Source organism: Notechis scutatus, chromosome Z (genome assembly GCF_049901735.1).
Source record: "Notechis scutatus isolate UNSWTSFEM ecotype Mainland chromosome Z, rNotScu1.2, whole genome shotgun sequence".
Taxonomy (NCBI): Eukaryota; Metazoa; Chordata; class Lepidosauria; order Squamata; family Elapidae; genus Notechis; species Notechis scutatus.
In genome coordinates this window covers 109,111,068-109,133,172 of record NC_142025.1, presented here as the reverse complement: position 1 = coordinate 109,133,172, position 22,105 = coordinate 109,111,068, and the positions used below count along the sequence as shown (strand labels likewise).

Genomic DNA, 22,105 nt, shown 5'->3' with positions numbered 1-22,105 from the left:
TAAATCAGCAATGTATGTTTGTAGCTTTAAGACAAAATCACTGTATTGATTAGTACTGTGTTCCAATTGGTTGATTGTATTGCAGATTGCCATAAGAGGGAGCTCTCTCTGACATTCTGTATCTCTGACATTCTGTTTCTATCTCAGTTTGACTCTGAGACTCTGTTGTATTTATGCTGTGCTTATACTTTGATATTTTTGTTTACTGGAAATGACAGAGGCAACCAGTAAGAAGACTTTGAAATTGGATATTCTTTGGACTGTAAAACGTATATGAGCTGGACTGTTTATTGGATTGTGCTATTTCTTAAAGTAAACTTTAACTCAATTCAGTGTATCTGTGTGTGGCTGAATAATTATTCATAACTACTCTCATAAACGTTTCCATGTGCATATCCTTGTTACTCAAGGGTTATTCTGTACATATCATAACATTGGTTATGGGTCCAGAGAGATATTGAGAATCAGTGTGAATATACAATTTCATATTCAGACAGCTGATTGCAGTTTATTGTTTAAACTACCAATGGCACAAGAACAGTCAACCAGTATATCCCAGATAACCCTGTTGGATGGAACAAACTATGTTTCCTGGTCTATGGAGTGCAGCCTACTGCTGCGTAAAGATGGATTATGGACTGTAGTTAATAGTCCACTGGATGTAACAGTTTGGGACCCATTGAATGATGAAGATAAAAAGAAAATAGCTGACTTTAACCAGGATAATGAAAAGGCTCTTAGTATAATTGGACTGACACTGAGTGATCAGCAGTTAGTCCATATTCATGGTGAAGAATCTGCTGCTAGGTGTTGGGACATTTTGAAGAGGATTTATGTTTGAGATAATGTGGGTGCACACATACACCTTACATGCAAACTGTTTAGAGCCCGTCTTATAAAAGGTGGCGATATGTTAGCTCATTTGGAGTTTATGAAAAGGACTTTTCAAGAGCTACATGAAAAGGAGCTGATTTTCTCAGAGTTGCATCAAGTTTACATCATTCTTTCTTCTTTGGATGAAACTTATGATGATTATGTGTCTTCACTGGAAGTTTTAAACAGAGATGAACTTACATTGACTGGCATAACTGGAAGACTTTCAGAAGAGTCAAGAAGAAGGCAAGATAGAAATCAACTGAGAGAAAGACAACCACAGGAAGAAAAACTGTCTTCAACTGCCTATATTGTTAGGAAATGTTTTTCTTGTGGGGCTAAAGGGTAAGAAGGGTAAGAAACAGAATGCTATTAATATACAGAGAGCTTATAAAGATGTTAGTTTAACCATATCAAGTACAACTACAACTGTAAAACATGATATATGGGTACTTGACAGTGAAGCATCGCAGTGTATAACTAAAAGTAAAGAGAGGTTTGTTAACATGTCAAAGAGTAAACAGCATGTATTGTTAGCTAATGGACAGAAATTGAGAGCATCTGGAGAAGGTACTCCATATTATTCATGTATTAATGAACATTTACCGATATTTAACTTGCTATCTGTAAGAGCAATGGTAAAGGCAGGATTTGTTATAACATTTCAGGGAGATAAATGTTTAATTGAAAAACAGGGTAAAAGTGTTACTGCAAGATTGGATAATGGTTTGTTTATTATACATGATAATCCATTAATTAATGCTAACTCAGTTTATGAGAATAAAAAGCCTCATGATGAATGTATTCATCTGCTCCATAGACGTATGGGACATATAAATTTCAAAATGCTAAAGAAAACTGTTGAGTTATCTAATGGTATAAAATTAAAACTTTGTACAAAGTATTTAAATTGCAATGCTTGCAATCAAGAAAAAAGCAAGGTAACTCCTGCAAATAGGGTAAATGGATTCAAAACCAGTGAACCATTAGATGTTGTTTTTGCTGATATTATTAAGAAACCTAGTTCAGGTGGAGCCTGTTACATATTAAGTATAATTGATCATTTTTCCAGATATGGTTTCTGTTATTTAATGAAAACTAAGATAGAAACATACCAACATTTTGTAAACTGGCTAAAATTTGCTGAAAGGAAAAAGAAACAGAAAGTTATTAGCTTAGTAACAGATAATGGTACTGAATTTACCAATAGAAAATTTGAAGCCATGTTACAGAAAGCTGGCATTGAACATAAGCGTTCTGCTCCTTATAGACCACAACATAACTCATATATTGAATGTAGAGGACAAACATTGCAGGCTATGGCTAGGACTATGATTTTGGATTCTGGTTTATCAGAGAAACTTTGGGGTGAAGCAATAATGTGTGCTAACCATGTTCTGAATAACGTAGTGAATTCAATGACTGGTGAATTACTATTTACTCATAGGAATGGAAAAAAAGCCAGATCTCAGTTATTTACATACATTTGGAAAGCCAGGATGGGTTCATATTCCCACGCAAGTAAGGCGAAAAGGACAACATAGAGCAAGACAATTATATTTTGTAGGTTATGAAGCTAATCATAGAACATTTAGATTTTGGGAGCCAGGTACTAATAATGTATATTGCAGTGCAAGTGCTAAATTTCTGGAGCATGCTGGCGGGAGAAAGCTTGAACAGGAATATAATAAGGAACAGGATAGTGTTGTTGTTGAGACTCCATTGTTTACCGATAATCCTAATGATAATAATATTGATGATAAGATAGTGGAGGAATCCTCAATGGAGGAATCATCAATAGAAGAACTCTTTATGACTGTAGAAGACAAGGATTTGATAGGGGAGGTAAAGGAAGGGGACATGCCAACAACATGTACTGAGTTGCCTAGGAGGTCAACTAGGGAGAGACGTTGTCTGCTGATGCTCCATTCAAACTCCAAGAAAGAAATACTTAGACTCTTTTAATTAGAGAAAAGATATCTTTTACTGGAAAGTCATGTGGACACCTCCAGGTGGTGATGAGGCTTCTGTCCATTGACCTTGGCATATTTTGATAAAGGTTTACAGCTGTGCATAGCATAGAAGAGAAAGCAAGGAATAGAAACCTAAGCAAGAATATATTACCCCCAGCTTATATAATTCAGTTTGTAACAACTCCAGCTCACTTCCCATAACTATCCCCCCTCCTCCCCGTTACTTATGACAGCCGAAAGATGCAAAGCAAAGGGAGAAAATCTTGAAGGCTGACATTCGGCCCTCCTAGAAAAAAGATGTTAGTCCTATAAAAGAAGAAAACATAGAAGGTAATAATCAATAACCAGGTAACATTAAAATACTCATATTTTTAGGGTTTATCAGGATATTTAGTACGAAATGCTTTGACAAGTGTAGGAGCTCTAACATCCTTTTCATCGACCCACTCAGCTTGGGAAGAAGGAAAATGTTTCCAAGCAACCAAATATTGGAGTCGACCCCTCCGTTTCCGAGAATCCAAAATTTCTTTAACTTCAAAATGTTGTTCGCCTTCAATTAGCAGTGGTACAGGAGGATGAATCTGGGGCGGTCTCAAATTGGAGGTATGTTCAGGTTTTAACAGACTAACATGGAAAACAGGGTGGATTCGTCGAAGAGTTTTTGGTAATTTCAGTTGGACTGCCACAGGGTTTACAATTCGTTCAATTGAGAAAGGGCCAACATACTTAGGGCCAAGCTTTTTTGACTTTTGGGTGGTTTGCAAATATCTGGTGGATAAAAAGACTTTGTCGCCCACCTGATATGGTTTTTGTGGAGTTCTCTTTTTGTCTGCAAATTTCTTATGAGCTTGATGCGCATCATCTAATGCTTTACGAGTAACCGGCCAGGTAAGCTGAAGTTGTGTTATCCATTCATCTAATGACTGAATGTTAGGCTTCTCACGTGGAAGTTCAGGTATGGGTACAAAGTCTTGCCCCGATGCCACTTTAAACGGAGTAAACCCAGTACTACTATGTACGGAATTGTTATATGCCACCTCAGCAAATGGCAATAGGTCAGCCCAATTATCTTGCTGATAATTGATGTAACATCTAAGATATTGCTCCAATACTGCGTTGGTTCTGTCACAAGCCCCATTAGTTTGTGGATGGTGGGCGGAGCTTAAGCCCTGGGCGGAGCCCAATAACTTCAGGAACTCCTTCCAAAAATTCGAGGTGAATTGGACACCCCTATCCGAGATTATGCATTCAGGAACCCCATGTAACTGGTAGATATGTAAAATAAAGTTTAGCCAACGTTTTTGCAGATGGGATCTTCAAACAAGGTATGAAATGTACCTGTTTGGAAAACAAATCAGTTACCACCCAAATAACTGTGTTTCCCCCACTTTCAGGTAATTCCACTATAAAATCCATAGATTTCCTTCCATGGAGCCGTTGGTCTAGCCACATTTTGTAGCAATCCTGCTGGCTTACCAGGGGGGCGTTTGGCTGAGGCACAGATAGAACAACTAGCTACATAAGTTTCAATGTCCTTCTTCAAAGTAGGCCACCTCAGCGTTTGGCTGAGGCACAGATAGAACAACTAGCTACATAAGTTTCAATGTCCTTCTTCAAAGTAGGCCACCAAAATTGCCGTTTAACCAAGTGTAAAGTTTTCACGAATCCAAAATGACCAGCCGCTTTAGAATCATGAGCTTGCTGTAATATTTGGCTCCTCAGTTTCTCTGGCACATATAATTTGGCTCCCACCCATGCCAATCCATCTCTAACCATATAGCTATTTGAGTGAGCAAGGAACCAGTCATCAAGTTTTAGAGCATCTCTTAATTGTGCCGTTAAATCATTCGATAAATCCACCTCCTTCTTCTTCTTTTGGGCTCTGGTAACCACTGGAGCTGCCAACTGTTTGGTTGGGACAATCGGTCGTACCACTTCCTGGCGAGCACTATTATATTGAGGTAGTCTAGATAGAGCATCTGCCATGAAGTTCCTTCCCCCAGAATGTACTTCAATGAAAAATTAAAGTATTTAAAGTACTGTGCCCAGTGAATTTGTTTGGGGGACAGCTTCTGGGGCGTTTTCAAGGCCTCCAAATTTTTATGATCAGTCCACCTCTCAAATGGGTGTTTTGCTCCTTCCAAGAAATGTCTCCAAGTTAACAGGGCCCAGCGAACTGCAAAAGCTTCTTTTTCCCAGACTGCCCATCTCCTCTCGGTTTCAGATAATTTACGGGAAGTATATGCACATGGTTGTAAAGTCCCCGTCTCATTTGCTTGCAGTAACACCTCTCCAACTGCTACGTCATTCGCATCGGCTTGGATCACAAAAGGAGCATCCATGTCCGGGTGCTTGAGCACTGGTTCAGCAGCAAACAGTCGTTTCAGCTTTTCAAAGGCAGCTTGACATTCCATGGACCACTCCAGTGGCTTACTAGGCTTTGGTTTCACCTTCCCTTTGGTTTTAGGGGGTTTGTGATAGGCAGTGCTATCTTCGCAAAAGCCGGGATAAATTGTCGGTAAAAATTGGTGAATCCCAAGAAACTCTGAAGTTGTTTCCTGGTGCATGGAGGGGCCCATTCCAACACAGCACGAACCTTCCCCAGATCCATTTCTATGCCCTCATGTGAGATGCGATAACCCAAATAGTCAATCTTCTCCTGATGGAATTCACACTTGGACAATTTTGCATACAGTTTAGCGGCTCGGAGTTTTTCTAAAACTGACCGTACTAGTTTCACATGTTCATCCCGAGTAGATAAGGATATCATTAAGGTAAACCAAAACCCCTTTGTATAAATGTTCATGTAACACTTGATTGATCATTTGCATGAATACTGCTGGGGGCCCCTGTAGGCCAAATGGAAGAACGTTGAATTGAAAACAACCCAGCGGGCAGTTGAAAGTGGTTTTCCATTCATCCCCTTCCTTAATTCAAACCCGGTAGTATGCTTCTCTCAAGTCGAGCTTCGTAAAAATTTTCCCCTTGGCCAGGTGAGCCACCATGTCCTTCATCAAGGGGAGGGGGTACACGTTTTCCACGGAAATCACGTTCAGGTTTCTATGATCAACACATAAGTGAAGGGAGCCATCTTTCTTTTCACGGAACAACACTGGGGCCGCTACCCGGGGTCTAGCGGGCTGGATGAAACCACATTCCAAATTCTTATCGATAAACGACCGCAGCTCTTCTAGTTCCCGCGGTGTCATTGAGTACAGCTTCGGTTTTGGGAGTTTCACCCCGGGTAAAATTTCAATACTACAATCTGTGGAATGATGAGGCGGAAGCTCATCCGAGGCCTTCCCACTGAATACTTCCTTTAAGTCCCAATATTCCTCCAGAATTTTCTCCTCCCCTTCAGTTTCTCAGTACCCATGGAGGCCAGTTCAGTGGGATTCGTGAGTTTCAGTGGAGATCGCCCCTCCCCTTCTGGGCGCTGATCAGTATGTATGTGCAATGACCCCCTCCTCCAATCGACGTGGGGTTCCATTTCCCGAACCAGGGCAATCCTAGTATTAGCGGCCGTTCCATCCCAGGGGTCACAATAAAACACAAAGTCTCTCTATGCTTCCCCATTGTCATTTCTATGGGTTCCGTTATGAAATGTGCAGGGCCACCCCCAGCTACCGATCCATCCAATTGGCAAAAGGCTATGGGTGTTTTTAAGGTCTTTAGTCTTAAGCCCATTTTCTCTACTACTTCTGAGCTGACTACACGCCTTGTGCACCCAGAGTCTAACAAGGCCAGCATTTTCCCTTTGGGTACCCTTAACTTCAGTGGAATGGTCATAGGGCCCATGTTTGGACTTACCAGTGAGTCGTCTTCTGATTCGAATTCACTCTCTTCAGCGGAAGTTGGAGTTCCCAGCTCCTCTCCTTTCGGAGGGGCGATCTCTACAACCTCCTCTGCTTTAAGTGCCATTTTGTGAGGCTTCGCTGGGGGTTTTTCAGGTCTTTTTCCTCCTCCTGGTGCCCCCTTTGGTTCCAACTTGGCCTGGCAGTCTGCAGCCCGGTGACCTTCCTTCCCACATCGGAAGCAAGCAGTGGTCTTGGGTCTCGCCACCATCCCTCCCCTTTGGGGTTTGAAGGCTTCTTGAGGATGTGGGGGGGAGGACTTGCTCCAACCAGAGCCCCCCCCCCAGCGTCTGTTTTGGGTTAAATCAATTTCCTCCTCTGCTGCCAGCATGTACCACATCTGCAGATCATTGGGGTCTCTTCTGGCAATGCAGCTCTGGTATACATCTTCATTTAACCCATCTTTGAACGCTTCTATCAGGGCTACCTGGGACCAGCCTTGAATATGACATGCCAGCTCTCTAAATTCCTGGGTGTAGTCGGCCACTGATCTCCGCCCCTGATTTATGGTCTTCATCCTAATCCTGGCCTTACGTTCTGCCAGTGGGTCTTCAAACCTGGCCCGCAGCGCAGTCATGAACAGGTCATAATTCATCAGCTGGGGGGCATTATCATTATGCAAAGTCACCATCCACTTTGCAGCTGTTCCCTCCAGAGCCCTGGTAACACATCTAACTTTGGCTGCTTCTGAGGGAAAATCTCCGTATTCCTCCACATAGCTTCAGACTTGTGCCAGGAAAAGAATTTAGTGTTAAAGGATTTAGAGGTGTATGAGGATGTAAAGTTACCACTAGGTGAGCGTGCAATAGGTTGCAAATGGGTGGATAAGATAAAGACTGGTGTGGATGGGACTATTACCCATAAAGCAAGATTAGTTGCTCAAGGATTTGCTCAGTCAGATAAGGACTATGATGAAGTATTTGCACATAATCTGAGAGCAGCATTAGTTTGGGCAGCTAAGAATAAATGTAAAATAAAACATACCATCTATATGAAAAAGCCACTAGGTTTAAAGGATGATGGAAAAACTGATTATTGGGAATTAAAGAAAAGTCTTTATAGTCTAAAGCAATCCAGTTATGAATGGAATACATGTATTGGAGTTTCAATAGGTTTTGAAGCTGGTATAGCTGATCCTTGTTTGTTCCAAAGAGAAAAAGATGGTTTAATTTCTCTATTACTGTTATTTATGGATGACATAGCAATTATAACTAAAACTGAACAAGAAGCAAATGATATTGTTTATAGATTACAGAAAAAGATCAGGATTAGAAATTTAGGGGAAATTAAGCATTATTTGGGTCTTGATATAGTGAAAACGAATAAAGGTTGTAAAATTTCGCAAGCCAAGAAGATTAGCCAATTATTAAAATGCTATAACATGGAGCATTGTAAATCTGCTAAGACACCAATGAGTAAGGAATTTACACATAGTGATATCAAAAGTCCTCTGTTTGATAAGGAAATATATCAATCCTTAATCGGTAGTCTATCATATCTGAGTAATTGGTCTAGAACAGATATATCTTACAGTGTAAACCAATTGGCTAGGTATAACACTGAACCAAATGAAAGGCATTGACAAGCAGCTAAGCAAATAATTAGGTTTTTAAAACACACAATCCATTATTCATTATATTTAGAACCAAGAATTAGTGTTAACTGCATATGCTGATGCAAGTTTTGCTACTGATATAATGACTTGTAAATCAACATCAGGAATAGTGGTAATGTTGGGTAATGCTTTAATAGGATGGAAGTCTATTAAGCAACAACATATTAGTTTATCCACTATGGAAGCAGAATTCTCATGTTTATCGTTAATGTGTACAGAATTGATATATTATAAACAATTGTTGAAGGATATTGGAATTACTGTATATGATCCATTTATTGTTTAAGAAGACAATCAATCTGCAATTAGTATGGCTACTAATTTAGCTGTTAAAACGAGGTCTAAACATACTGATTTGAGATATTTGAACGTTAGACAGTGTGTTCAAAATAAATTAATTCAGTTAGAATACTGCATGACTGAACATAATATTGCAGATCATTTCACGAACGCTCAAGGTGCAATTAAGCATAAAGAGTGTTGTGAGAATTATGGTTTAAAGATGTAATGTATTATATATTGACCTACCCAAAGAGGAGAATGTTAGGAATCTGTCCAACAATTAGTTGGGTTGGCAGTATATAAATCAGCAATGTATGTTTGTAGCTTTAAGACAAAATCACTGAATTGATTTATACTGTGTTCCAATTGGTTGATTGTGTTGCAGATTGCCATAAGAGGGAGCTAGAGATCATGGCTTGCTCTCTCTGACATGCTCTATCTCTGACATTCTGTATCTCTGACATTCTGTTGCTATCTCAGTTTGACTCTGAGACTCTGTTGTATTTATGATGTGCTTATACTTTGATATTTTTGTTTACTGGAAATGACAGAGGCAACCAGTAAGAAGACTTTGAAATTGGATATTCTTTGGACTGTAAAATGTATATGGCCTAGGGACTTCCGGTGATGATATGAGGATGAACAGAGGTGTAGAAGCCCATTTCCAGTCCTTCTAAATCCTTTTTGCTGTTTGGCACGACCCCTCGGGGTGCACGCTTCCAGTAGAGAACCATGCCGGTGTCAGGAGACTCAGGCTGTGGTGAGAGGGAGGGCAACCCCTCATCACAACGAAGAGAAACCCTGCAGAGGCTAACCAGCAAGAGATCGCCGGCTTGTAATGGCGATCCCATAGTCCGAACTGTCACCCACGAAAGGAAGAGTGACAGCCTGTGGCAGCTAACAAAGAGGTTTGTGCGGAGATCCTGTGAGAGTGTTTGATTATTGATTGGTGAAGAGATTTGTTGAGAAGCAACAAGCTGATTGGAGCCTGGAAAGAAGCGGCGAAGAAGAGAGGATGCAAAAGTGTCTGAAAGTGAAAGGGCTCGAGAGGAGGAAGTGAAGATTAACAGTAACGACCTAGAGGAGAAGGAGGCTCAGATCAGAGAGGTTTGCTATATTGTTGCCAGTTGTAGAAAAAAGTTTGACTCACGGAGGTTTGGGGTGCTTTTGGATTATTTTTTGCTTGGAAGGATTGGGCTGGCTACTTTTGAGACCGGGAGAAGACTTGAACCTTTGAAGTAGATTAAAGACTTGTGGTTATAGACAATATCAATAACTGATTTAAGTCTCTCTGGACATGGAACAGGGGTTGCTGGCTGGGGGAGTACTTTAGTGGAGAAGTTTGGAAAAACTATTTGCTTCAAACCCAAGATGGAAGGAGGAGTGTGTACTGCTGAGTGTGTTGAGATATTAGGAAGCCATAAACGTTACTCAGCAATTTTTTTTTCTTTTTTTTTGCCTGAACGCGAGGAAGTGAAATCATCTAGCTTTAGAGATGGAGAGCTGGACAATTAATTTAAGACTCTCCCCTTTCTTTAATTTTGGATATTTGGATCAACTATTCTATATTTTATTATCCTTTACCTATGTATTGGCTGAAGAAGGAAAGACGATGAGTGTAATTGTGAGGTATTCTGCTGGACCTAGCTGATGTATCAGCAGTTTGTTAAGTAACATTGATATTGATAACAATAATCATTTAATATTTATAATATTTACTACATTTATAGTTATAACTGATTAACTACATATTAATATTTGAATATATCTTGCTTATTACTTTAAATAATCAATTGACTTTTTCAGGTTAATCTATTTCTAAAATTTTCTATGTGCATTGATGAAGTCTTTATAATACTATAATATAATATTGTCTCATAATATATATAGATATATATATCTTTATACATATGTGGAATTGTATAGAATATACAATAGACAAGATTTGTATATAATTAGAGAGATAGGAGAAGGTATCTATCATTACTATTACTTGGATTTCATAATATTGAGAAATAAGCGTAGATTTTACACACTCATATATTTAATTTAGAATTTTAATTTGAGATTATATTGGATAGTATTTGTATGTACAAATTGAATATATTAAAGAATTTAGGAAATTAAGAGATAGATAGACAAATTAGTTAATTAGTTTATCGGTCAATTTAGCTTATTGGTTAATTTTACGATATATTATTTAACAGTGAATGCTAATCTGGGACAATGTAATTAATATAATACAAAAACAGAAACAAACTTTAGGAGAAATGGCTTCCATAACTACTACAATGCTCAAAGCTGGAAAGAAGATGACATTAACAACTCCAACGGCAATACCCTCACCAACGTCACAGAAGACAATTGAGGAATCATTAACATTGGAGAAACAGTCTTCTATTACAAATGCCGATATCCATTCAGCACTGCTTACTCTACAAGATTCTATGTCAAAGCTACAAGAAATAATGCTCAAAAATCATACAGAGACAACAGCAGATATAAATGAACTAAAAGAAGAGATGGGGAAATTAAAAGCAGAAATGAAAGTAGATATTTCTAAAGTAGATGAAAAAATTGGAACATTACAGCAAACATTGGAGAAAAACAAATTGATAATAAAAGAAGTAGAGAAAAAGACAGAACAAACTGAAAAAAAATTGGAAAGAGTGGATGAACACTTAAAGACTGTAAGTAAGGAAATGGAAGATTCCCTGGTGTATTTAGAAATGGACAAGGCTGCAACATATCTAAGATTCCAAAATATAGTGGAATCAAAAGAAGAAGACTTAGATCAGGTGATGGCAGAAATCTTGGTGGAGGTACTGGAAAGAGACAAAGATGAGATTCTGAAAGAGTAAGTACTAATTATGCAAGACAACACAAATGCCCAAGAGAAGTGCATGTACGTTTTGCAAGAAGAAAGGTCCGGGACATTATATATAAAATATCAAGAGACGAAACAATCAAGTATAAGGACAAAGAAATCTCAGTTCTTAAACAAATCCCAAGAATATCCCAAGGGAGCATCCTATCAAATTCTGTACCTGTCAATAGTGGTGTCCCCCAAGGCAGTGTTCTAGGACCAACTCTTTTCATACTCTACATAAATGACCTCTGTGATCATATTAAGAGCAATTGCGTTCTTTTCGCTGATGATGTAAAGCTGTTCAATACCACAGACAATACTGCTACCCTACAAAAAGATCTTGACTATGTATCAGAATGGTCAAACAAATGGCAACTTCAAATCTCAACAAATAAATGCTCTGTCTTACATATTGGCAAAAAAAAATCAGAAAATAAAATACAAGCTGAATAGTCAAGATCTTGTTGATGACCCAAGCTCTGTAAAGGACCTTGGAATACTCACCTCTAATGATCTAAGTGCTAGAGCCCACTGCAACTACATAGCCAAAAAGGCATTAAGAGTTGTTAACCTAATCCTACGTAGCTTTTTCTCTGGTAATATCACACTACTAACCAGAGCATACAAAACATTTGCTAGACCAATACTCGAATACAGTTCATCAGTCTGGAACCCACATTACATATCTGATATTAGCACAATTGAGAAAGTCCAGAAATATTTCACAAGAAGAGTTCTCCACTCCTCTACTCATTGTAGAATACCTTATGCCACCATACTTGAAATTCTAGAACTAGAAAACCTTGAATTACGCCATCTTCGGTCTGATTTAAGCATGGTATATAAAATCATACATTGCAATGTCCTACCTGTCAATGAATACTTCAGCTTCAACCATAACAACACAAGAGCACACAATAGATACAAACTCAAAGTTAACCGCACCAAACTTGATTGCAGGAAATACGACTTCAGCAATAGAGTGGTCAATGTCTGGAATACTCTACCCGACTCTGTAGTTTCTTCCCCAAACCCCAAAAACTTTAACCTTAGACTGTCTACTATTGACCTCACCCCTTTCCTAAGAGGTCTGTAGGGGGCGTGCATAAGCGCACCAACGTGCCTACCATCCCTGTCCTATTGTTTCTCTTATTCTTCTTTTATTTTTCTTATATGTACCCATTTCATGTATTCACAACTATGTATATACTTATACTTATTATCTTGTAAACAATTGGCAAATCAAATAAATAAATAAAAATAAATAAATAAATAAATAAAAATAAATAAATAAAGAGTTAGAGAAGCAAGACGAGATTACAAATCCCTGGCGGCTCAATTAAATCAAAAAGGTATTATGTTTAAATGTCTTGTCCCAGAAGGGATGTTAATTACTTGGGGGGAAAGAAAAATTAAAATAGACTCTTTTGAAAAAGCCCAAGATTTCTATGAAAGACTTGTAGGCTCTGAAGAGCAGACCAGCAAAGATGAATCAGAACCAGAATCCCAAGAATACCAAGAGCATCAAAAGAAGGGACAGAAGACCTCAGAAAACTTGAAAACAACCAGCAACAACAAGAAGAAAAAGAAGTAAACAAGGCACAGTATCAACCACAAGTAGAACTAAAAGGCAAAGAGCGAGAAATAATTAGACTTAAACTTCCAAGAAGAATAAGACCAATCAAAAATAAAGAAGAAAAAACAAGAAGTAAGAAAAATTATCCGGTAACAACAAGGAAGAGAAGATTTTAGATTAACAAACATAACATAAAGAGAAAAAAGTGTGATTAGGAGATAAAGAAATAGATATAACTAGAACTATGGAAAAAGAGCTGAAACTCTTATCCATTAATATAAATGGCTTAAACTCAAAGATAAAAAGACAAAGGATTCTGGCAAAGTTGATAAAACAAAATGCAGATATTGTTTGTTTACAGGAAACACACATATTAAAAACACAGGAAAAATATTTAGTCTGCTCCAAATTAGGGACAGTGTTTATGGCTTCTGCAGATAACGAAAAAAAGAATGGGATAGCAGTTTACATTAAAGAAGAGATAAAAGCAACATTAATATTGCCAGAGTTCTGGGAATAGAAATACAGATAAATTCAAAAAAATCCTATTGGTGGTAATTTACGCCCCTAATGCCAATTAAAAAGAATTCTATAAGGCTTTATATGCCAAAATCGTTGAACTGGAAAGGAAAAATATTTGTATTATAGGGGATTTTAATGCTGTGGCAGATCATCAAAAAGATTATAATAGGGGGAATAAGAAGGGAAGGGGGAGAAAAGACGAGAGAATTACCTAAAATTTGTGTAGAAAAGATTAAAGAATTAATTTAATAGATGTATGGAAAAAATTAAATCCAGATAAGAGACAATTCACTTTCTACACAAATGCCCACCAGTCATGGTTGCACATTGATATGGCATGGATGAGTGGAGATCTAGTAGAAGATGTGACAGAAGCAGAAATTATACCGAACTCTTGGGCAGACCACAACCCTCTTAGAATCAATTGGAAAGGTAAGAAAAAATCAAGGAGAAGGTGGACTTAAGATTCTCAAATATTAAAGGATGAAGAATTTATAAAGAAATTTAAGGAAGAATTAACTTTCTATTTTAAAGAAAACAATAACCTATACACAACTATCAAAAAATTATGGGATGCTATGAAAGCCATTATACGGGGAATTATAATATCTTACATTGCACAAAAAATAAAGAAAAACATGCTCAACATAACAATTTATACCAAACAATTAAGAAACTAGAATCTAAATTACAGGATGCCCCACAAAATGTTAAAATACAAGAACAATTTATTCTCTATAAATATAAACTCAATTTAATGGAACTGGAAGAATTAATTAGAAACTTGAAAGCAACCAAGCAAATATACTTTGAACAAGCAAATAAGCCTGGCGGGTGGCTCTCTTATAAGCTTAAAAAAGAGAAAGAGAAAAGAACCATCTACCAACTACAAGATGAAAGTGGAAATTATCAACATACAATAGAGAAGAAAAAAGAGATTGCACATAAATATTTTGAGAATCTGTATAAGAAAGAGAGAGTAGATGAAGATCAGATAAGGGAATATCTAAGAGAAAAAAAGAATTCAAGAAATTAACGATGAGATGAAAGAATTTTTGACAAAGGACATATCTATGACAGAATTAAAACAAGCAATTAGAACCCAGAAAAGTAATAAAACCCCAGACCCTGATGGCTTCCCAGCAGAATTTTATAGATCAATAGAAGAACAAGTGGGATCAATAATGGTGGATTTATATAATGAGATATTATTATCTGCTAAAATGCCAGACACGTGGAGAGAATCATTAATTTTACTAATCCCGAAGGGGGATTCAGATGCCAGAATGATACAAAACTATAGACCAATTTCTTTGTTGAATGTAGATTATAAAATATTTACTACTATTATTGCTACTAGATTAAAGAAAATTCTGAACGATTACATACATCCAGACCAAAATGGATTTCTCACAGATAGACAAATTAGGAACAATTTAAGAATAATAATGGATAGTTTGGAATATTATGAAGCCCATCTGAGGAAACCGGTAGCTCTTGTTTTTTTGGATGCTCAAAAGGCTTTCGACAATCTTAACTGGCAATTTATGATTCAGCAAATTTATGATATGAATTTTGGCACCAAATTTGAGAATATTATAACAGCAATTTATTCAGTACAAAAAGCAAATATCATAATAAATGGAGAGAATACCCAAACTATAAATATAGAAAAAGGAGTCTGACAAGGCTATCCGTTGTCCCCTCTGCTCTTCATATTATCACTAGAAATACTATTAGAAAGAGTGAGACAAAATCCTGAAATAAAAAGATTGAAAATTAAAAATGAAGGATATAAACTGCAAGCTTTTGCAGACGATATGGCTTTTATTATGGAAGATCCAATAGAAAAAGGACAAATATAGGAACTGAGAGGGCGGAGCTGGCGTCGCGACGATACGGCATGCGATCTTGGAGGTCTGAGATCGCTGCCGATATCTTTGCTCCTGGACGGTCCTATCGGATCTAAACCGTCCCGAAGAGATGGTGAAAGTGAAGAGCGCATCCTGTCGATCCCAGGGAGACTGCAAAGTCTCTGGTAGATCCAGGAGAAGCTCTTCTTGCCAGCGGCAAAGAGGCAGCCATTAAAGCTGCTGAAGTTGGGACAGCTCCGAAACGGAAGAGAGCAGAAAGAGAGAGTGTGCCAGTTTGGTGAGAACTTTTTTTTTTTAATTCTAAGATCTGAAAGAACACCATAAGGAAAAGAAAGAATCTGTAACAGTTTTGACAGAAGTGATTAAGCAGCGATTTTAAACAGGAATGTCAAAGTAATGTTTTGTTTTGTTTTTCTCATTGCTGGATTTTCTATATATGATCTTGTATTTTGAAACTGGACTGGTTTTTTCGTTTATATCTATTTTTTTTTCTTCTTCTTTTTGATTTTGTAATATTTTAGGCTAGAGGCTCCCTTTAGTTATTTCATTTTTTTAAATATACTTTTCTTTTTTTATTAATTCTTATTATATCCTGCTCGGAAAAGGAAGGCGAAAGTGAGAGCAAAGAAACTTTGTAACACTGCCAACTAGAGGCTTGAAAATATTCTATTTCCCTGTGACCACACAAAGTTGAGAAAGAAAGAACTAAGACTCTTTTTCAAGGACATTGCTATTTGATAAGATAGAGGGAAGAGCATGGGAGAGTATTATTGCAGGTTCTCTTCTGGGTTTCTATCAATAGCTGGAGTCTGGTGTTGAAACATAGGGAGGGAAAAGGTGATAAGTTTTTAAGAAGAGAGTTATAATAAGAGCCTTGGATAATCAAACAAAGTGCAGTGTGCCCTTTTTACTTTTCCTAAGTTGTGCTATCCCTCCTCACCAGCTTTATTGTATTTTTTTATCTTTTTTTTTGTAATAACTATTTGGGTTTTTGGCTTTGTTGGAGCTTGTCTTTGTTTTTCTTTCTTTTTGGGGGGAGGGGAAGTCCAATCTCTACGTTTGCTTTTTATTTTAAAGGGAAAGCCTTAAAAGCCTTTTTTTTTCCCTTTCCTGGTATTTTTGTTTTTTCATCTACCTTTCTGGTTTATTTTTATGCACTTTTTTCTATTTGAGACCTTTCAATTGGATTAAGGTGTTGAAGAACCTGAAGAATTTTTCCTTTTCCTTTTTTTTCTTTTTTTTTCCTTAAGTCTTTTTTTTTATCTAACTATTGATTGGATTAAGGTATACAAGAACCTAAAGAAATTTTGTCCTCCCTTTTTTTTTTTTTTAATTATTATTATTGGGCTTCTTTTTTCTACTATTTTTATTTTGAACTATAATTGGTTACTTCACAATTGGATTAAGGTTTAGAAGAACCTGAAGATTTTGAATTGCTTAAAATGAGTAGGAAATTTACAGCTCCTGGTTCTTCAACTTCTACTTCTTCCTCTCCACCATCTGGAGGACAACGTTCAATACAGACAACGTTAAAGCAAGAAAAAGAACAAGAAAAAGTGACTCTGCAGATGATTATGCAAGGAATTCAAAATATTCAAGCAAGATCAGAGAATATTGAAAAGGGAATAGAGAACATCAAATAAAGAACAGAGAACATTGAACAAAGAACAGAGAACATTGAACAAAGAACAGTGAAAACCGATGAAAAAGTGGAGAACATCCAACAAATGATGTTGAAGTATGATGAGAGATTCCAAAAAATTGAAGAAGAAGATAAACAAAGAGACAAGAAGATTGGAGATATTGATAATAGATTAACGGTGGTTGAACAAGATAAAAGTGGTGTGTTGAGATGGGAGATGGATAGATCAGAATTCAATCTTACATTCCAAATCATAGAGGAAGAAAAAGGACAAAACCTAGCTGAGATAATGATAGAAATACTGTCTGAAGGAAATAACTCAAGAGAAGATGATGGATGGAATAGATGAGGTTTATCGAGTTTTCACAAGATATGCGATGAGAAATAGCTTAGCAAGAGAAGTTCACATTAGATTTACAAAGAAAGTCATTAAAACGCAAATATTGCAAATGGCAAAGGAGAAAACATTGAAATACAAAGACAAGGAGATTGTGGTCTTGAAACAAATACCCAGAAGAGTGAGAGAGATGAGAAGAGAATACCGATTCCTGACTAAAATGCTACTTTAAAAAGAGGTGAATTATAGATGGTTGATTCCAGAAGGTTTAATGTTCACATGGCAAGAACAGAGACATAGAATTGACTCAATTGAGAAAGCGGAATTATTTTATACAGAATTTTTTGGAAGGAAAGAGGAAGAGGCAGAAAAAGAGATCTCATTAATTGAATTCCAAGAGGACTGCCAAACGGTGACTGAAAAAGAAGAAGGCGCAGTAGGTGGAAAAGTGGAAGCCAAAGAACAACGTGAACTAAGATCTACGAGAGCTGCTAAACCTAACTATAAAATATAACCATGGAAGAGAAAAAATTGATTACAATTAATATAAATGGACTTAACTCAGCCGTTAAAAGAAGGAAAACCTTTCATAAATTAGAGAAATTAAAATTTGATATAATTTGTCTACAAGAAGTACATATTAAAAAACAACATGAACAATTGTTGGTACAGCCAAAATTAGGGAAAATATTTACTTCCTTGACCCAATGTAAGAAAAGAGGAGTGGTTTTATATATTAAAGAGACCACCCCAGTAAAATTGATCTATACCGATGATGATGAAAGAATACTAATGGTGGAAATAATGGACAATAATATGAAAACACTCCTGATTGCAATTTATGCTCCGAATGACAAACAAGAAGAATTCTACAAAAAAATTAAATATGAAAATAATTGAACTGGACTATGCTAATATAGTTATGATGGGAGATTTTAATGGAATTGTAGACAATAAACTGGACTATACAGCACAGAAAACAACAAAGCAAAACAGAAAGACTCTCCCTAAATCTTTTTTTAAAATGGTAGATGAAATAAACTTAAAAGATACATGGAGAGAAAGAAATGCTAAAACTAAATAATACACCTTCTACTCAAATAGACACTTATCATGGTCCAGAATAGATATGATATGGATGTCAACAGAATTAATATCTAACATTCAAGAAATAAATATTGAAACAAGTACTTGGGCAGATCACAATACAATGACAATTAAATGGAAAGGACAAAAAAGAAGATCAAGATGGACGTTAAATAATACTATTTTAAAGGAAAAGACTTCACACAGTGGATGGAGAAAGAATTGGCTTTTTCTTTAGAGAAAACAAAAAGAAGATACATCAATTCAGAATGTATGGGATACAATGAAGGCATATGTTAGAGGCTTGATAATAGACTATACAAGGAAAAGGAATACTATGAAAAGGCTAGCCTCTAAGGCCCTAGAGGATGAGCACAAAAGACTTGAAAAGAGCTACAGAAAATGCCACAGAAAAAGGACATCAAGCTAAAAATGGATATAATTAAACACAAAATGGGTCAAATAGAAAAAGAAGAATTAGCACAGAAAATTAGAGGTGCTAAACAGAACTACTTTGAAGACGCAAACAAACCAGGTAGATGGTTAGCATACAAATTGAGAAAGGAGAAAGAATCAAGGAAAATATTGCAATTAATAGATGACTAAGGCCAAGTTTGCCATGGTAGCAAAGAGAAGAAGGAAATCATTAGAGACTTCTATGGGAAATTATCTATGCAAGAGAATATTGATGAGGAAAGAGTTAAGCAGTACTTACAGAATGCTAATTTACCTCAGATACCTAAAGAGACTGAAAAAATGTTAGAAAGCAATATAATGATGATGGAGTCAACTGAAGCACTCAAGAAGCAAAATAATGGAAAGGCACCAGGCCCAGATGGACTTCCGGCAGAATTTTATAAAACATTACAAGAATCGTTGAATCTTCCGTTGCTAGAAGTTATGAATGAAGTTATGTTAAAGAAGATACCTAAATCATGGTAAGAAGCCTATATTACACTTATTCCAAAAGAGGAGGCCAACCCATTACAAATTAAGAACTATAGACCCATTTCTCTACTAAATGCAGATTATAAAATCTTTGCTTCAATATTGGCAGAAAGACTTAAAAAAATATTTAAATAATTTTATCCATCCTGATCAAAATGGATTTCTTCCAAAGAGACAAACTAAAGACAATATGAGAGTAATCTTGGACACCTTGGAATACTACGAGGCACATCCTGAAAAACAAATGGCTCTGATATTTCTAGATGCACAAAAGGAGTTTGACAATGTGAATTGGCGATTCATGTTATTACTGTTGGAACAGATGTTTGCTAAAAAATTTATTCAAGCAATAGAAGCTATATACTATAAGCAAACGGCAAAGGTAATGATAGAGGGAGAACTGACAGACTCTATTAATATAAGAAAAGGAACAAGACAAGGGTGCCCACTATCACCTTTGTTGTTTGTGTTAACTTTGGAAGTGTTAAACAGAAATATTAGAGATGAAAAGAATATAAAAGGAATGACAATCAAAAAGGGAGAATTTAAGCTGCAAGCATTTGCGGATGATCTGGTTTTCATCTTAGAAGACCCTTTAGAAACAGCATCAAAATTGATAGAAAAGATAGAGACATATGGAAAGGTGGCTGGTTTGAAAATAAATAAAGATAAGACAAAGATTTTGACAAAGATATGCTATTAAGACAAAAGGAAGAACTGGCAGATCTATTGAAAATTCAGGTCACGAATAAGATCAAGTACTTGGGGATATATTTGACAGCAAGATGTAGTACATTAAAAGAGAATAATTATATTAAACTTAAACAGAAGATAGCGCTGGATTTGGCGAAATGGGAAAACTTACAACTGTCACTAATAGGGAGAATCTCAACAATCAAGATGAATATATTGCCCAGAATTTTATATTTGTTTCAAACAATTCCAATTAGGCTTGGAAAAGACTACTTTGAAGATTTAAATAAAATTGTCTTGAAATATATATGGCAAGGTAAGAAAGCGAGAATAAAGTTAAAACTTTTGCAAGATGCTAGATTTAGAGGAGGATTTGGTTTGCCTAATTGGGAGTTGTACTACCAAGCTACAAATCTGATGTGGGTTAAGGAATGGATAACACTAAGAAATACTAGATTGTTGACACTAGAAGGACATGATTTGTTGTTGGGGTGGCATGTTTTTTATGGTACAAAGGAACTAAAACACAGGGTATTTTAGAAGACATTATATACTGGAGTCTCTGTGGTTAAACTGGGAAGATTAAAGACAATGTTATTTGAAAATTCCAGTCTGGTTATCAACTATTGAAGCATTTTCGTATCCTATAATACAGTGGTCCCCAACCTTTTTTGTACCAGGGACCAGTTTCACGCAGAAACACTTTTTCAAGGACCGGGGAGGAGTCTGAGTTTGGTTGGTTTGCTTGCAGACGTTTCATTACCTGACTAGGTAACATCTGATGTTGTTACCTAGTCGGGTAATAAAATGTCTGCCAGCAAACCACCAAGTTCAGGAGTGCCAGTGCCTCCTCATTGCAACCCTGAAGCGACAGATATTCTCTTCTATTGGGACATTTAAAATGGAGGGTTTCAGCTGCAGATTCAGCAACTGCGCCGGGCTGAGGAGCGCCTTCAAAACTGAGCGCTGGGCGGTGGCGGCCCACAGTTGTCTCCGTGCTCAGGACAAGTCCCTGCAGGACGGCTGAGAAGCCCGCCTCTTGGCCCTGCCTCCCTCAGCCTCATCCCTCAGGTGTCTCCCTCCCTCCTCAGCCTCATCCCTCAGGTGTCTGCCTCGTTCTCTCCTCAGTGGCTCTCTCGCTCCTCCACCAGCCCAGGAAGAAACTGCTTCAACGTGAAGCTGGCAGGGTGGCTTTTCCTGTCAGCACAGCTCCTCCGAGCGTCCGTTCACCCCCACCCGCCGCCCGCGGTTCAATCCAGTGCTCCGTTCTGCCTGCCTGCCTTCGTTTCTGGTGGTGGTTTCGCGCGCAGCTCTCCGCGCCCGCTCACCCCCACCCCGCTGCCTGCGGTTCAATCCAGTGCTTGGCTCTGCCTGCCTGCCTTCATTTCTGGTGGTTTCAGAGCAACTTTGGCTGAGAATAATAACTATTCGCTCTTTTTCTCAGCGAAGCTGCTCAAATCACCAGAAACAAAGGCAGGCAGGCAGAACGAGCACTGGATTGAACCACGGGCGGTGGGGTGGGGGTGTGCAACGGCGCTCGAGGAGAATGCGCCGACAGGAAAAGCCACCCTGCTGGCTTCTTTGAGCAGTTTCTTCCTGGGCTGGTGGAGGAGCTGAGAGAGCGACTGAGAGAGGAACGAGGCGGGAGGAAACCGAAGCCACTGAGCCAGAGAATAGGACAGGCTTTGGTTGCTTCCTCCTCCCCTTTTTCATTTGTGTCCTTGATCCCTGATCCCAGCAGCATTCACCGAAGGCGAAGAAAGCCGCCATTTTTATTTTATTTTTTATTTTTATTTTCTTTGTGGCCCGGTACAAAATGATCCACGGACCGGTACCGGTCCGCGGCCCAGTGGTTGGGGACCCCTGCTATAATATACAAAAAGGAACAAACAGTTAGATATGGTGAAATATTGAATGAAAAGGGTAGAACTTAAATCTATGCAAAAACTAGAGGAACAAGG

The 22,105-nt window shown here is 37.6% G+C and overlaps 1 long non-coding RNA gene across 1 annotated transcript in view; it reads left to right on the top strand.

Moving 5' to 3' along the window:
• The window catches only part of LOC148129096 (uncharacterized), a 273,474-nt gene extending 252,941 nt beyond the window's left edge, over positions 1-20,533 (top strand). Inside the window, exon 2 of the long non-coding RNA XR_015746023.1 lies at positions 20,466-20,533. This is a non-coding gene — a long non-coding RNA (uncharacterized LOC148129096). The remainder of the gene's footprint in view (positions 1-20,465) is intronic.
• Positions 20,534-22,105: the final 1,572 nt, after the last annotated feature.